Raw genomic sequence first — 17857 nt, 5'->3', positions numbered from 1 at the left:
AGTTAGCAAAAATCAGACACTAATGTGATCTTTCATAAAAGCAAAGTGGTATAAAGTAAACTTTTGAAAGCAGGGAATACCTATATCAGTTGAATTTAATAAAATGTTGTAGTTCTATTCTTAAGAGTAGGCTAACTGAATATTTCATCATTTCTTTAAAAAAAGGTTACTTCTTAAAAATTTTTGTATAAGGTCCAAGGTTAATTGTGACTGTAGGTCATTTTTAATTAAAAAAAAAATTCTCATTTCTGCCATCTCAGATCTGGCAGAACATTTTTGTAGGATTTTTCAATTACAAATAGTATAGAAGATCATTAGTAATTGTTTCATGTATAACATAGGAATGTTTTTTGAAATAAAGGGCCTACTTAAATTTTTTTAATCATACAAATCACTGTTGATTCCTGTTGCTGTTGTTTTTATACAATACCTGAGCATTGCAGCTAATTATTAAAAACCTTAAAATAAGACAGATTCAGGTTTGACTCCTACCTCTGTCACTTAACTGTGTAATCTTGGGCACATTAAACTCCCTGAACAGTAATGGTTATCTCATATAATTATTATAATGCTAAAGTAATAAGGTTCAAGATATTAATATCAGGGAAAAGTAAAAAATCTCCAAAGTAAATTAAAGCTTATTAGAAATTATCCTCTTAACTGGAACATTTTAACTCTTAAATATAAGCAAAATTGGTTGCCTAAGGCTTTCTTTTATTTTAATCCTCACCTGAGGATATTTTTCCTTTGATTTTCAGAGAGCATAAAAGAGGGAAAAGACAGAGAGAAATATCAATGTGAGAAAAACACATCGATTAATTGCCTCCTGCATGCACCCTAAGGAGCCTGCAACCGAGGTACTACCCTTGACTGGAATCAAACCCAGGACCCTTCTGTCTGCAGGCCGACACTCTATCCACTGAGCCAAAACAGCTAGGTTGGTTGCCCAAGGCTTTTAATTAGAAAACACAATCTGCTCAAAGTTTAAGTAATTAGAAAACACAATCTGCTCAAAGTTCAAGTTCAATGAATTAACCCATTTGCCAAACATACCATCCTATCTAATAACAGACAAACATGGTAATTGACCATACCTTCGCTATGCCTCCCATTGGCTAATCAGCGTGATATGCAAATTAACCACCAACAAAGATGGCGGCTCATTTGCATACCGCAGGCAGGGCGGGAGAGCCATCCCGCCTGCCCTGCCGCCATCCGGGCCTGCTATCTGCGATCCTGGGCGGGGGGATCCCATGTGCGATTGGACCTGGGGCGGCTGAGCAGGACAGCAGCGATCTGCCAGCCCACCCACGTGTCCCGTGTGTGACCCGGGGCGGGGCCCCAACCCCCGGATCCGCCCTGCCCTGTGCATGACCGGGGCGGAGCCCCAACCCCCCGATCGGCCCTGCCCAGTGCGGGACCGGGGGGTGGCGCCCCAACCCCCTGATCGGCCCTGCCCTGTGCACAACCCGGGGAGGCGGGGCAGGCACCTAGGGATCGGGCCTGCCATCTGCCACCCGGGGAGCAGGCCTAAGCCAACAGGTGGTTATCTCCCGAGGGGTCCCAGACTGTGAGAGGGCACAAGTGGGGCTGAGGGACACCCCCCCTCACCCCCACCCTCCCGCCAGTGCACAAATTTTTGTGTACCGGGCCTCTAGTTAAATATATTCCACAAGGAAATATTTATTCTTGGGAGAGAAAACTACATGTGTGTGAATAAAAGAATATGAAAGTCAGAAAACTACAGGACGTTGAAAAAAGAGATAGAGGAAGACATAAACAGATGGAAGAACATACCATGTTCTTGGATTGGTAGAATCAACATCATTAAAATGTCCATACTACCCAAAGCAATCTATACATTCAACGCACTTCCCATTAAAATACCAATGGCCTTCTTCAAAGATCTAGAACGAACTCTCCAAAAATTCATCTGGAATAAAAAAAGACCCAGAATAGCTGCAACGATCCTGAGAAAGAACAAAGTAGGTGGGATCTCAATGCCAGATATCAAGCTGTATTACAAAGCCACTGTTCTCAAAACTGCCTGGTACTGGCACAAGAACAGACATATAGATCAGTGGAATAGAATAGAGAGTCCAGAAATTAGCCCGAACCAATATGCTCAATTAATTTTTGACAAAGGAGGCATGAACATACAATGGAGCCAAGATAGTCTCTTCAATAAATGGTGTTGGGAAAATTGGACAGACATATGCAAGAAAATGAAACTAGAGCACCAACTTACACCATACACAAGAATAAACTCAAAATGGATAAAGGACTTAAATGTACGACAGGAAACCATAAAAATTCTAGAATAATACAAAGGCAACAAAATCTCAGACATATGCCAAAACAATTTCTTCACTGATACAGCTCCTAGGGCAGTTGAAACTAAAGAGAAAATGAACAAATGGGACTACATCAAAATAAAAAGCTTCTGCACAGCAAAAGAAACCATCAACAAAACAACAAGAAAACCCACCTCGTGGGAAAACATATTTGCCAACATCATATCTGATAAGGGCTTAATCTCCAAAATTTATAGGGAACTCATACAACTTAACAAAAAGAAGATAAACAATCCAATCAAAAAATGGGCAAAGGATCTAAATAGACACCTTTCAAAAGAGGACATTCAGAAAGCCAAGAGACATATGAAAACATGCTCAAAGTCACTAATCATCCGAGAGATGCAAATCAAAACAACAATGAGGTACCATCTCACACCTGTCAGAATGGCCATCATCAACAAATCAACAAACGACAAGTGCTGGAGAGGATGTGGAGAAAAAGGAACACTTGTGCACTGCTGGTGGGAATGCAGACTGGTGCAGCCACTATGGAAGGCAGTATGGAGGTTCCTCAAAAAATTGGAAATGGAACTCCCATTTGACCCTGTGATCCCACTTCTAGGAATATATCCCAAGAAACCAGAAACACCAATCAGAAAGGATATATGCACCCAGATGTTCATAGCAGCACAATTCACCATAGCTAAGATCTGGAAACAGCCTAAGTGCCCATCAGTAGATGAATGGATTAGAAAGCTGTGGTACATCTACACGATGGAATACTATGCTGCTGTTAAAAAGAAGGAACTCTTACCATTTGCAACAGCATGGATGGAACTGGAGAGCATTATGCTAAGTGAAACAAGCCAGTCAATGAAGGAAAAATACCACATGATCTCATTCTCTCATGTATAATTAAGACCATTACAAACTTTTGAACAATAATAGATACAGTGGCAGAGCTGCCTCAAACCGAATGTCGGACTTCAGTGGTAAGGCCAGGGAGGGTTGGGGGACAGGAGGGAGGGGAGTAAGAGATCAACCGAAGGACTTGTATGCATCCATATAACCATAACTAATGGACATAAGACACTGGGGGGTAAGGGAGGGCAGGGGCTTGTCAAGGGTGGGGGGGAAAAAAGGACACATATGTAATACCCTTTGTAATGCTTTAAGCAATAAAAAAAAATAATAAATAAATAAATAAATAAATAAATAAATAAATAAAGAATATGAAAGACAAAACTCTAAACATGACTAAAAACACATTCCCACAGATTTTCTTTAAATAGTGTGCTTATTTAACATGAACAAAATTCACTTTGACAAGTAATCCATTTGTATCTTCATAGTGTAATATAAACATCAAGAAATGTGAGTCAGAGGTCCAGAGTGTGAAATGGGAGCTCACTACTTAGGGACGCAACCTCCCTGGGTTTATTTCTTTTGGTAAAGCTAGCCTGTGAGGATCAATAAGAAAAAGTAATTAAAGTGCTTGACATATTCGTTAAATATGTTATTCTTATCTATATATATAAAAGCCTAAGCGACTGGATGACCAGACGGTAGCTATGACATGCACTGACCACCAGAGGGTAGACCAGCCATGGGCAAACTACAGCCCGCGGGCCAGATCCAGCCCGTTTGAAATGAATGAAACTAAAAAAAAAAAAGACCGTACCCTTTTATGTAATGTTGTTTACTTTGAATTTATATTAGTTCACACAAACACTCCATCCATGCTTTTGTTCCGGCCCTCTGGTCCAGTTTAAGAACCCATTGTGGCCCTCGAGTCAAAAAGTTTGCCCACCCCTGGGGTAGACTCTCAACACAGAAGGTGCCCTCTGGTGGTCAGTGCACTCCCACAGCAGGAGCACTGCTCAGTTGACCAATGGGCGCCAGACACTGGGCTCACGGTTGGCGAGCGCAGCTGCGGTGGTGTGAGCCTCTCCCACTGACACTCCCCCTGCACACCTCTCCCCCATCTGGACCAGGACCTGGATTGGGACCAGCATGGGTACTGACTGGGCGCAAGCCCTCGACTGCTTCTCCAGAGCCACAGGAGGAGAGGAACGAGGCTGTGATGACGAGTGGCAGCTGCGCAATCATGGGCACGCCGGTATCACCCTAGGATGGGCGCACGCAGACCGCAGCAGAGTAGCAGCGGTACCACTGATCCCCACAGGCCAGGCCAAGGGACCCCACCATTGCACGAATCCGTGCACTGGGCCTCTAGTCTTTAATAAAAAAATAAAACTGATACTTCATTTCTCATTCCAGAGCATAGTATAATGGGAAGTTATACAATTGGGATCAAATCTCACCTCAGATATCTAATAGCTTTAAGTAACTGTGTTATCTGACTGATATCACTTCACTTCACTGGCCTTCACTCCTCTCAGTTGTACAATGTAAATATTAGATTCTGGTTTTTAGTATCCAATCAAGCATTAATCCAATCTAAAGAATCTAAAACATGTTCAAAGAGTTTTCAAAAATCACATGAAATTGTAAAATTATGAACTACCATTTGAAAGCCCCATCTGGCTGATAACTGAAATTTGCTGTTGTTTTCACACCCCTAACTCTATGATTTGCAGGAAACCTCAGGGCTGGGAGGTCCCACCCTACCTGTGATTTTACACTCTTAGCCATCTCCTCCCATCTCTGCTCCTACCCCAACTCCCACCAGCATTCACTGTCATTGGAAATACCAAAATAGCTTCTCAAAGGCTAGGAGAGAATACTTTAACCTGTTTTGTGAGTATAAAGAAGCAACATCTTGGCCAACAAGAAATCATTTTAAAAGCTCTGAATGTGACTAACAAGTCTAACATGTTAGTAGGATACCAACAATTCTCTCAGGAATGTAGTTTATTTAAGCTTCACATAGAAATGAGATCAAAGGTCTTAGATATGTGTGTGGGGTATGTGGGGTTTTTTTCCATTAATGGAAAAATGTACTCCTCCTCCCTTATTTGTGCTGATTCTAGAGGAGAAATGCTACACAAATCAGGGGAGAGTACTAAAGGGATCCCTGTCTAATGTAGGAGGCTAGGCAAAGGTAACTTAAGATCCCTCCCAATTCTAAGACCTGTGAGTGTAAGTCTAGAAATTTATATATTTCTCTACAGAGCATCCTTATGATATTCAAATGAATACACCCAAAGAAGTCAAACCTACCATGCAGAGAAGAACCTATCCACCCCAACAAAAAAAGACAAATTGTTTTTTCTAAAATACTAGTTTTAATACGATAATTTAGTACTACTTACTGAATTTCATAATGTAACTATGTTTTATTGTAATATTTCAAAACTAAACAATCCAGTTCGATACATCTGGATAAGCAAGCGCTAAGTAAAACAAACAAGACAAAGTAGAATTTTGTCAGCATACTTTAATGTGTATCACCATACTATCACATGCTAAAATGTAATATAATCAGTTCATACTGAGTGTGTGAGAACAGAGACAGACCAAGGGTGTAAATCTGCATCACTTCCACAGCTTAACAGCTGTAATCCTCAACAAAACTAAGAACTCAAAACGATAACTAAATCTCAGCTCTGTCCAGGAAAAACAATTTCTGAAAAACTCTATTTTAGGAGGAATCTAAGACTTTCTCAGTCATAGCTATAAAACAAGAAAATGTTCAAATCTCTAATGTGGTTAACTTCAAAGATAAAACATTTGAACTGTTTATTTTTAAAGGAGATAATTTTCTTGTATTTCAATTTGTTGAGTCAAAAATTACATGGTTTTTCAAAGTTCAGCTCTATGGCTCAGAGAAAAAAAAACACAGTTTATTTTGCTATATCAAACTTAAAGGAATTCAAGAAAACCTAACCCATCTGAATTTGATTCTTTTGCTATATTTTGTTTTCAAGTGACCTCTCTTGGATGAGTCAATAGAAACAAATTTCTTTAAAGACAATTTTGTAGCCCTAACCGGTTTGGCTCAGTGGATAGAGCGTCGGCCTGCGGACTGAAAGGTCCCGGGTTCGATTCCGGTCAAGGGCATGTGCCTTGGTTTCGGGCACATCCCCAGTGGGAGGTGTGCAGGAGGCAGCTGATCGATGTTTCTCTCTCATCGATGTTTCTAACTCTCTATTCCTCTCCCTTCCTCTCTGTAAAAAATCAATGGAGTATATTTAAAAAATAAAAATAAAAAAAAAATAAAGACCATTTTGTAGTATTACCCATCGGTTACATAGTACACTGTGTTACACAATATACTACAAAATTAAGACCAGTAATACTAACTTTCAATGCTTTTGGAGTTGTAATTACATATCAAATAGCCTCACTAATTAAGAACTTGCTGCCAGGACCGGTTTGGCTCAGTGGATAGAGCGTTGGCCTGCAGACTGAAAGGTCCCGGGTTCGATTCCGGTCAAGGGCATGTACCTGGGTTGCGGGCACATCCCCTGTGGGAGATGTGCAGGAGGCGGCTGGTCGATGTTTCTCTCCCATCGATGTTTCTAACTCTCTATCTCTCTCCCTTCCTCTCTGTAAAGAATCAATAAAATATATTTAAAAAAAAAAAAAAAAAAGAACTTGCTAACTCAGAGGAAAAAGATTCATTATTCTGATATGTCACTAAGATCTTTGTAAACTCACCCTTTAAGAAAATTCCCCCACCAAATAAGCAATTCTACTATTAGTTTTATAAAAAAGGAAAAATACTGACCATGGGGCCTTAATAAAATATTACTGCTCATGTATATTTATCCTGAGGGAATTTTCCCATGGTCAAATCAAACCAAGGATCCTATTAACTCTGATTAAATTTAGCTTTAAAGCCTAGCTATAGAAATCATCTCTCTGCATATACCCCTCCAAGATCTAGCCTTTCCCCTGGATAATCAGCAACCCCCAAGGCAGCAGCAAACAGTACCCTGGACCAGACCAAGGGTCACAAAGTCTGGACTTCTCTGGAAGGCTAAAGATAACATATTGACCTAAGTTGTTTCACCTCCAGAGCCTTAACGTGGAATGAACCCCTGGCTACTTTCCCATGAAACCAGTCAGAAGGACACTGGAGCAGACCTCAAAACTGTCAAGACCTGAAGGATACCTTACCACTGACCAATTAGCTCCCAGTATGACCCTGACACTCTTAATCTACAGTGTCTTGTGATTTGCCCTATATAGCCTGTAACCTACACAGGGGAATTTGGGCTTTTCAGCATTAAACTCCCTTCTCCTGTGTAGCACCATCCTCTATATATAAAAGCCTAAGCGACCATAACGACTGGACGACCGGCCAGTAGCTATGACGTGCACTGACCACCAGCGGCAGACACTCAACGCAGGAGCTGCCCCCTGGTGGTCAGTGTGTTCCCACAGCCAACCTTCCATGGCCAGCCAACCTCCCGCGGTCCCTCCCACTGGTCAGCCAACCTCCTGCAGTCCCTCCTCCCGGCCAACTGGCCCTGACGGCCCCCATCAGGACTAGGCGAGATGGCTCCGATCAGCCCCGATGGCCAGCCAGGCCAAGGGACCCCACCCATGCACAAATTCGTGCACCGGGCCTCTAGTTCATAATAAAATAGCCAATATTTCTCCATTGCAATTCTTGATGTTTAGTGTTTGACTTGCTGGTGGCAGGTGGTTGAACTCTTGCTGTTGGAGAACACAAATGCAAGAAATGATTATTATAGGCAATGCTCACTATAGTATAAAGTACAGAGAAGAAGCTATTTCACAAGAACAGAAATGCAATCTAGAAGTGTATCTTTTGCCATTCCCGTCTTCCAGTACTGGATTTATTTTGCACACACACTCATTCCACATAACAAGAAAAATGAAGGTCCAAGAACCATGAAGTATTTTCAGATAAGATTCTATCAACTCTTATGAATTGATAAGAATTTACAGCTAGGCCCTGGCTGGGTGGTTCAGTTGGTTAGAGCAGCATCCAGATACACTAAAGTTGCAGGTTTTATACCCAGTCAGGGCACCTACAAGAATCAACCAATGAATGCATAAAATAATGGAATAACAAATTGATGTTTCTCCCTTACTCTCTCTAAAATCAATCAATAAAAACTTAAATTTACAGCTAATAAATGAAATCTTTTTGAACCAAGGAGTACTACAAACAACCTTAAAACATCTTTTTTTTCCCTTTAAAACATCTTTAAAGAGTTAAGAATTCATTCTTGTAACAAAAATTCAGAGCCTGTTATGTTGCAATAAAGTAATTATTACTTGAGCCGCTAAGAGTTATTCAACTGGTTTCTTGGCTTTAAGCAGCAGCAATTGAGATACAACATGCAAATACTGTATGTAGCAATAATGCAAAGTATAAAGTACAAACAGTCAGAGAAGAAGCCATTTACAGACTAAGTGATAAGGAAAGATAGACTTAGGCTGGACCTTGAGGAATGAGGGTTTGAGTGGGAACACTGTTTTCATAAACATTTCCTATACATACTATAATGGACTTTTCTCTTGCTGAGGGAATGACACCACCTCCCTTACCCTGTAAGGTCCTGGTGTCAGTGGAGTTGGTGATTAGAGTACCCCCCTCAACATCTATCCACTCCCCCACATACATAATATCCACTGGCTCACACATACACCAACACCCACACCATGGCCATGCACACACACATGGGATGAGCAATGACAATATATCTAAGTCTGACCAAAATCCCCACCCCTGACACAGTAATTGGTTCAATGGCGGGTATGTGGGACCAGAGTATTCTCAAAACTGATATCTGGACGTAGAAAGTCTCTTCTATTGTGCTCATGAGAGTTTTGGCCTGGGGTTGAGAAATGCCATCTTCCTTGTTACTTTGGGATGGCCTGTGTGAGAAATAAATCCAATGCCAGAGGGCAATAGAGGCAATATATGTACTTCTAGAATGAGTCATATATGGCTGGACTTCCCAGTTATCCTGGTAATTGAGACTCTTAGAGACTTAGAAATGCTTCTACTAGTGATGCACCACCTCCGCCTCTAAAATGCAAATAGCAAACAACCACTTCAGTATCATTTCTGATAATCCCTAATTTTATAAGTGATCAATAATCACAGGGACTACCTTCATATCTATTATCCTATATGTTCAAATAACATTGCAAAATAACAGGGCTTACCAGAACCTAAGTGTGGCTTGCTGATGTACCTTGAGAAGGTAAGAATTTCTTACATGATAATTGCTGTACATATATTTTCTTATTCTATTCTAGAAAATATGCTGAAATTATAATGCAGGCAATCAATGAAAACAAAAATGTAAGTAAAAACTCAGATGTTCTTATGTTGAAAGCTACTAGTAATTACACTGCTTTCTAGATCAACACATTTTTTAAAGCAATTGTGTGAAGCTACAAGTACAAAAAGGTACAAACAAACACATCAGAAATAAAACATCTGTGGGCAACAACTTTGAATCTGCCCTGGAAAATATTTAAAATGTATCTCAAACACTATGTGAAACTTCAGTTTATGAGGCCACTTCAGTGAAATAAGCCTTCCAAATCTTCAAATCCAAGAGTTAAAGAGAACTTTTTGCCTTAGTCAGTTACTATTATAGAGGAAGATAACCAATAATTCAATGACATAACCAGTACAGGTACTATGATAGAGCTAGCCAAAAGAGCTCTTTGAAATAAGCATCTATTTAGTATCACAGAAGTGTATAATGGGAACTGTAGGAAAATACTAGCAACTGACTCTGATGAAAAATTATTGTTCCTGCATAACAGCAAACTTTAAAAAGCTGACTATTTAAATTTTTAATAAAGGTCCACAATCCTTTTGTTGAATTACTGGGGCAAGATGTGTTTGGGGGCTAGAATCTTATGGGTTTCAGAAATTTACTGATTTTAAGAAGGTAATACACTACACATACTGTATATTTTACAAACTTCCTAGGTGGGTTTCATGCTGCATACCATTAACAGATTAATATTTCTACAGCAAAACATATACATTTGTGTCAGACAAATACTACAAAGAGCCTTGTATCAGTTCAAGTTTTGCTATCAAATTAATTCACCTCACACTTTTTAAAAAACTTCCAGTTTACAGAGCTTTTGGAATTTCAGACATATAAATGAAAAGATTACAACCTATAACAAAATCATAATACTTATTTTACGAAGTTCCAGATTTACTTAGTATCTCAGAGGTACATTCTTTAACTGTGATATTTAGCCACTCATACTCAGCCAAATTATGTATTCAGTGCATATCAAGTTTCTCCAGCTTAAAATCAAGAGCCCTAATCTATATATTCAGTGTAGAAAAACTGGATAACACACACAAAAAAAAAAGAATAAAGAAAACAAAAATAACCTCAATCCTTCCATCTAGAGCAACTATTAAATTTTTGGTGTCTAAATTTTCAGACTTTTTATACACAGCCTATCTAATAAAGAGGGAATATGCTAATTGATGCTCACACCGTCACAAAGACGGCAGTACCCACAGCCAATAAGGAGGGAATATGCTAATTACTGCCCCGCCCTCAAAGATGGTGGCACCCACAGCCAATAAAGAGGGAATATGCTAACTGACCGTCACACCCTCAAATATGGTGGCGCCCACAGCCAATAAGGAAGGAATATGCTCATTGTCACACCCTCAAAGATGGCAGTGCCCACAGCCACAAGTTGGCCTGCAGGGGAGAGCAGTTGTGGGCGATCAGGCCTGCAGGGGAGGGCAGTTGGGGGCGACTGGGCTGGCAGGGGAGGGCAGTTGGGGGCAACCAGGCCAGCAGGGGAGCAGTTATGCATCGATCAGGCTGGCAGGGGAGTGGTTAGGGGGTGCTCAGGCTGGCAGGCAGAAGCAGTTAGGGACAATCAGGCAGGCAGGCAGGCGAGCGGTTGGGAGCCAGCTGTCCCGGATTGTGAGAGGGATATCTGACTGCCGGTTTAGGCCTGATCTCACAGGCAGTTGGACATCCCCCGAGGGGTCCCAGATTGGAGAGGGTGCAGGCTGGGCTGAGGGACCCCCCCCCCCCTGCACAAATTCTGTGCACCGGGCCTCTAGTTAATATAATTATGATTGAAATCCCTATAGTTTTAGTGTGGATTTTTTGTTTTTGTCTTCCTATATACCTAAAATAAGCTTTCAACATGAGGGATTTGTTCTTTCATAATTTTTGAAAAATTCTGTCATCATGTCTTCTGATATGAACTCTCCACCATTTACACTATTTCCTCTTTTTGGAACCCACAGTTAAATTAAGTTGGAGCCTCTCAATTTACATTAACATCTCTTAATTTCTCTTTATTCCTTTGTGCTACATCTGGGTGAATTATTCAGTACTATCTTTCAATTTGCTAACTTTCCCTTCAAATATATTTGGTCTCAAGTTTAACCACCTTACTTTTTTTTATTTTCAGTAACTTTTTTTTTTCTTTTACATCACCATTTACTTCATATCTACCTATTTTTTATTTATAACATGTTGTTTCTTAATGGCTATTACTTCTTTTATCTTTTTAAAGATATTTAAAATACTTGAAGTCATTTTGAAATTGCTCTAGTAATTCGGTTAGGTTCTGAGTGAATTTATCTTCTGGTGTTTGTGTTTACTGTCTAAGTAATGGTCTTTCTCATATGTTTGCATGCTCAAACTTTCCCTTCCTTTTTCCTGAAGTAAGCTACCCCTCCCTCTTCCAGAGCCCGCTATCTCCAAGCTCGGTGCTGTTGTACTGGGTGACAGTGGAGATATCACAGTTCCCAACTCCGAGCCATCTGGCAGTTCAGCCACTGTGTCACCATCTCAGGTCCACAGCTTTTTAAAGCAACAGCTGGAAGCGGAAGAGTTCAGCTTTTTTTCATTCAGACCCAGCCCAGCTCCCAGTTTCATCCAGAATATCTAACTCCAGTTCCCCTGCACAGTTATTTCTACCAGCCTCTGAACCCAAAGTCTAACTGTAAATTTCCTTTCCATTTCAGTCCCTGAAGATATTTACCTGTTCTTGAGAATATCTACATCTTTTCATTTTCCTTTTGAGTTTGTAACTGCTGCATTTAGAGCAGAGTGGGGAGCCAAAAGCAGAATAAACAGTACTCCATAATAACAGCTAACAGGAAAGTGGAAAAAGTCTCCTGAGGTATTTTGTATGAAGACTTACTATGTGCCAATTTTATAATCATTTCCTCATGAAATCCTCTCAACAATCTTTTGAGGTAGGTACTATTATTATATTCCTTTCATCGGTGAGAAAACAGAGGCATGGGGTCAGTAAGCAAGCTTCCTAGAATTACCAGTTAATAAAAACCAAGAGTCAAACCAGATGTCAGATTCCAAAGACATGCTCTAAATCACTGCTCTGCTGGTTTCCATCCTGACCAGAATGCTCTTTATTATTTTGATTCTTTTTTTTTCCTACTTAACTGTGAACATTTTGCACACAGGATTTTAATTGATGAAAAGGGAAGTAAAGTCATCTTCCAGGTAAAAAGGAACATATCAGACTCATGTTTTATTTAGCCTAGGCCTAGACCTAAAATCACAAAGTTTTCTTTTTTATTTTCTTTTTCTTTAAAAAAAAAAATTTTTTTTATTGATTTCAGAAAGGGAGTGGGAGAGACAGAAACATCTATGATGAGAGAGAATCACTGATTGGCTGTCTCCTGCATGACCCCTACTGGGGATCGAGCCTGCAACTGGGGCATGTGCCCTTAACTGGAATCGAACCCAGGTTCCTTCAGTCTGCAGGCCAACACTCTATCAACGGAGCCAAACCAGCCAGGGCAAAAACACAGTTTCCAATGTCTCTTTTTCCTAGAGGTCTTCCCATTTTCCTTGGGCTCCAAGCACTTCCGTGCACATCATAGCGATCAGTTCGTTCCACTGTTCGGTCAATTTGCATATTAGGGTTTTATTATATAGGATGATGAGTAAGTAAAGTTATGCCTGAAAAAGATTAGGCAGAACTTGAGACTGGAAGTAGAGAGACTAGTTAGGAAGCCAATACAAAGTCCAAGCAAGATGAAGTCTAAACTCGTTGTGGCAGCAGAAATTGAAAAGGAAAGGCATTTATGAGACATTATTGAAGAAGACTAACTTAGAAAATTCTGCGACTAGAAAATGAATCAAGTATCTAGGTTCCAAACTTTGGAGAAAGACAAGTTAGTGGTGCCATTAACAGATGCAGGAACCATGGATGAAGGTGCAGATGTAAGACAACAGATTAATTTAGTTTGACATATATGATTTTGAAGTGGCAGCAAGACACTCAGAAGGAGATATTCAGCAAATAGTAAAACTGGTCTGAGAGCTAAAGGATATTCACACATGTGAAAGCATCCAGTACAATGTCGGGACTCCATACACCTTCTGCTACAAGTCAGACCAAATCATCTGTAGCTCCCCCAGGAGCAGCTATCTCCCATTTCTACCTCCAAACAAACTTTCCTACAAAGCCAGGTACCCTACTTCACACCTGGTTAACTCTTTGTCATCCTTCACTATCCTCAGGTACTATTTTCCCAAACCCCACTCACTTCTACCAGGAGGATGAAACCTGGGTCTCACCTCTCTATATATAGGTCCCTAATGTTTAGTGCCATGATAAAAATAGCAGTCACTTGAAATACTGATTCAAAGAACAGACTTGGCATGTGCTGAACAAGCCTTGGAAGAAACCGTATCCTCTTAGAGGTGACCGCTAAAGAAGTGAACTTGGATGAGATTTCCAAAGTAGAGAAAAGAAAACTAAGAGGACCTAAATATAGGTAATACTGGTGGGACATCTTCATCTAAAGAGCAGTTCCCAAAGATGCTTCTCAACTTCTTTCAGCCCTAAATACCTCACCTGTAATATGGGGATCATTACTCCTACCTCACAGGTTGCTGGAAAAATTAAATAAGATAGTATACATAAAGTCCCTCACATACTGTCTGGCATTCAATTAATGTTCCCTTTTGTTCCCCAAACCCAATGTGAGTGTTTCTTTTCTTTTTTTAAAATACATTTTATTGATTTTTTACAGAGAGGAAGGGAGAGGGATAGAGAGTTAGAAACATCAATGAGAGAGAAACATCGATCAGCTGCCTCCTGCACACTCCCCACTGGGGATGTGCCCGCAACCCAGGTACACGCCCTTGACTGGAATTGAACCTGGGACCTTTGAGTCTGCAGGATGATGCTCTATCCACTGAGCCAAACCAGTTAGGGCTAGAATGTTTATTTCTTTGCAACTTCAGTAGCTGCTACAACCTGAAAAGCAACCCAACTTAGAAAAGGCTACACTTGTCAGATTGTTCTCCCTAGGGCAAAGTTTTTTCTATTTCAACACTATTGTCAATTTAGGCTGGATAATTCTTTGTTATAGGGAGCTTTCTGTGCACTATAGGATGTTTAACAGCATCCTGGAATTCCACCCACTATGTGCCAGTAGCACCTCCCATCAAAAATGACTCCATACAATGTCAAATGTCCTCTGGTTGAAAATCCCTATTCCAGAGCTAACTGAAATTTTCACAAAGGCCTAAATCCTTTTTCCCTGATCTCTACAAATATATCTCATAAATTTATTTGTTCCCCAATGACTGATCTACACATTAAACTATGCTTAAACTTTATAAATCATTCTCCTTAAAAGTCCACCGAAAGTGGTAGCTAGCCCCTGAACTGTCAAACAAGTCATCATAGATAATGCATGCAGCCAATCACTCAGTGCTTTATCACACTGTGACACTTAAAAACAAACTAATATAATAAGAGTAAGAGCAGCCCTAGCTGGCTTGGCTCAATGGATAGAGCATCGGCCTGCAGACTGAAGGATCCCAGGTTCAATTCCGGCCAAGGGCACATGCCTGGGTTGCAGGCTTGATCCCCAGGAGGGGGCATGCAGGAGGCAGCCAATCAATGATTCTCTCTCATCATTGATGTCTCCATCTCTCTCTCTCTTCCTCACTAAAATCAATAAAATATATTTAAAAAACAAAAAAAGTAGAAGCAGGCGATCCCAAAAGGTCTTCACACAAAATTTAAGAGATTTGTCCCAATACTCAAGTGTCTAATATTTTAACTTCAATTCTAAGGTGGCACCAAGTACATAATGTATAAAATGAGCTTCAGCTGCCTAAAGACTTTTTACAAATTTGAAGTAGACATTAATGACATAAAATATATATATATATTTAAGAATTATTTTGTATCATATGCCCACCTATTTCAACAACATAAAAAGTTATGTATGCTAACAAAAAAAAAAAGGAGCAAAAATAATAGAAAAACTGAGTTAACAATTTAGGGTTTTTGCATAAATTGCTTGAAGTTAGTAAGTATAGCATGGTAACTGAGAGTACAGACTTGGAATGAGACTACCTGGATTAAAATCCCAACCCCATCACTTATTAGATAGGTGACTTGATAAATTACTTAACTTTATGCTTGCTCGGTAAAATGGGGGTAATTACAGTATCTACCTTGTAGTGTTCTTGCGGATTGAATGAGTAAAAATAGGTAAAATGCTTAAACAGTGCCTAGCACAAACATACTTAAGTATTAAACATTGTTTATCATTAGTTTTAATGATGTATAAGCACCTTGGGTGGCTCATAAAAGTAGGTACAGTAGAGTCAAACAACAATAAACTTGCACCCACATGCTCTGGGTTCATATTTCAGTTCCTTAACTATTTCATTTGGCATCAATTTCCTCATCTGTAAAATAGGAAAGCACTTTGAAAATGATGCACGTAAGGGAAAACCTAAAAGCAGTATGTTTAGTAGGATAGTAGAGAAAAGTTGCATCTGACTTCCACTTTGGAAAAAGGAAACTTTGTGGAGGAGGTGCCTTTTAAAACAATAAGTCCTCTATTAATGGACCACATAGGGAAGCACATGCCTTGAACCAAGGTAGGTCTGATTCAAAAGCCCTTGCTTTCTTTACTCCAGAGATTTTCAATCCTTTTTCATCTCATGGCATACATAAGCTAATTACTAAAATTCTGCAGCACACCAAAAAAAAAAAAAAAGGTACACATTTGATTCATTTACACCCAGATGGCTATTGTGTTGGCTGTTGTCATTTTTTAATTTGACAATGAAAGGGAAAAGAGATCAGAGCCTCTGACTAAATAGTCAGCTTTGCATGTTTTAAAATTCTTGCAGCACACCAGTTGAAAATCGCTGCTTTACACTATGGTCTGAAAGCTTAAAAAAGAATGTCCTGATTTTTTAAAGGTTTATTTTCTTCATACAAGGTAAGGACACTAACCCTTTGAAGGTAGTAGAAATACATTAAAGGCTGTTAACGTAAAAACACAAACATTGAAACCTGTAAAGAATTTTTGTGAGTTTATTTGATCCAGGAAGCAGAACCTCAATGAATTGATATAATGCTCCGAAGAATGGGCTGGTTACATCTGTATTTATACATTGCAATCAAAGGAAAGGGACGTAGGTGGGTTACGTGAAATCCATTGGTGATAGACTAGAGAGGGGGGAGAAAGCAGAGCAGGGAAACCCCTGGGATTGGATAAAAAGTAAAATGATAGACACATGCTTAGATGGGTGCAGGAACAATTAACATGATAACAATGAAGGAATTTGTGGTATCTGTCCTGGCGCCCAGCACATTAGGTTGTACCCCAAGGGGTCCAGAAAAAGGGAAGTTACAAGTTACCCAGACATTTCAAAGGTATGTTATTATACTAGTCGATGCAAAAAGACCGATAAAGGTTGACCTTGTCAGTGAAGATACCGGCCTATGACATGACTGCCCACCATAATTGCTTTTGGTTTAAGTTTCATTTCAGACCATCCTTTGTGGTTACTTTAAGTCTGAGTTGCAAAACTGCCATGCAGGCCTCCCCTGAGCTTGTCGGGTCAGCATGTGGTCCCTTTCCTCCACAAGGCACTGGCGACGATTTGGGCCAGTACGTGCTCTTTTTTCAATTACGAATGATCCATTCTTTTAGAAGTAAATGATGTTGGAAGAAATGAGATTCCTCTTGTATAATGAGGCGTGTCCCAATAGTTTTAAATCAATTTGATATGTTTGTTTTTAATTAGAAAAACCACTGCCTTCCAATGAACATTTCAAAATCACCAAGGGCTGTGCACGCTGCACTTTATACGTAGGAATATTGAACAATTTTTTGTAAGTAAAAGTTGCAACATCAATCACACGTGAAGCAGGTGTTAGGCCCAGTACTGCCCTCAACTGAAGCCAAAAAATGCAGAGGGAAAAAAAAAGAAGAAAAAGCAGCCTTTCCTATCCGTTCAGCTAAATGCCGCTCCCACCCCCAACCCTCACCCCGCAGCCAAGCCTCGGGGGCTGGGTCTGGGTCGCTGGCAGACTGTCTGCAAAAGCGCCAGCATCCAGAGTGTGTTAAGAAAAGGAAAGCCAAGTCTCCCTTTTACGAAAAACACCCAACAAGTCTGTCTTTGCCCCAGGGCAGAGCACTCGCTGGGCCTCTTCCACGTCACACCCCGGCAAAGAGGAGGCGGCGGCATGTGACTTTGCTCTGGTCCGGTTCGGTCCTCCGGACTCGCAGCAGCCCAGGCGGGAGGACTCCCACGTGGCGGCCGCAGCCTGCCCACAGCCGGCTCGGCCCCCGCTGCCGGCGC

At 40.4% G+C, this 17857-nt stretch overlaps 1 protein-coding gene across 1 annotated transcript in view; it reads right to left on the bottom strand.

Moving 5' to 3' along the window:
* Nucleotides 1–17857, bottom strand: part of ADK (adenosine kinase) — a 483761-nt gene that overhangs the window by 465546 nt on the left and 358 nt on the right. The gene's annotated exons all lie outside the window — the stretch shown is intronic.

This window comes from Myotis yumanensis, unplaced genomic scaffold, assembly GCF_028538775.1.
Source record: "Myotis yumanensis isolate MYYU_CA2020_CCGP unplaced genomic scaffold, mMyoYum1.0.hap1 SCAF_13, whole genome shotgun sequence".
Taxonomy (NCBI): Eukaryota; Metazoa; Chordata; class Mammalia; order Chiroptera; family Vespertilionidae; genus Myotis; species Myotis yumanensis.
Note: the sequence above shows the minus strand (reverse complement) of the source record. Positions and strands in the feature narration are given on the sequence as shown.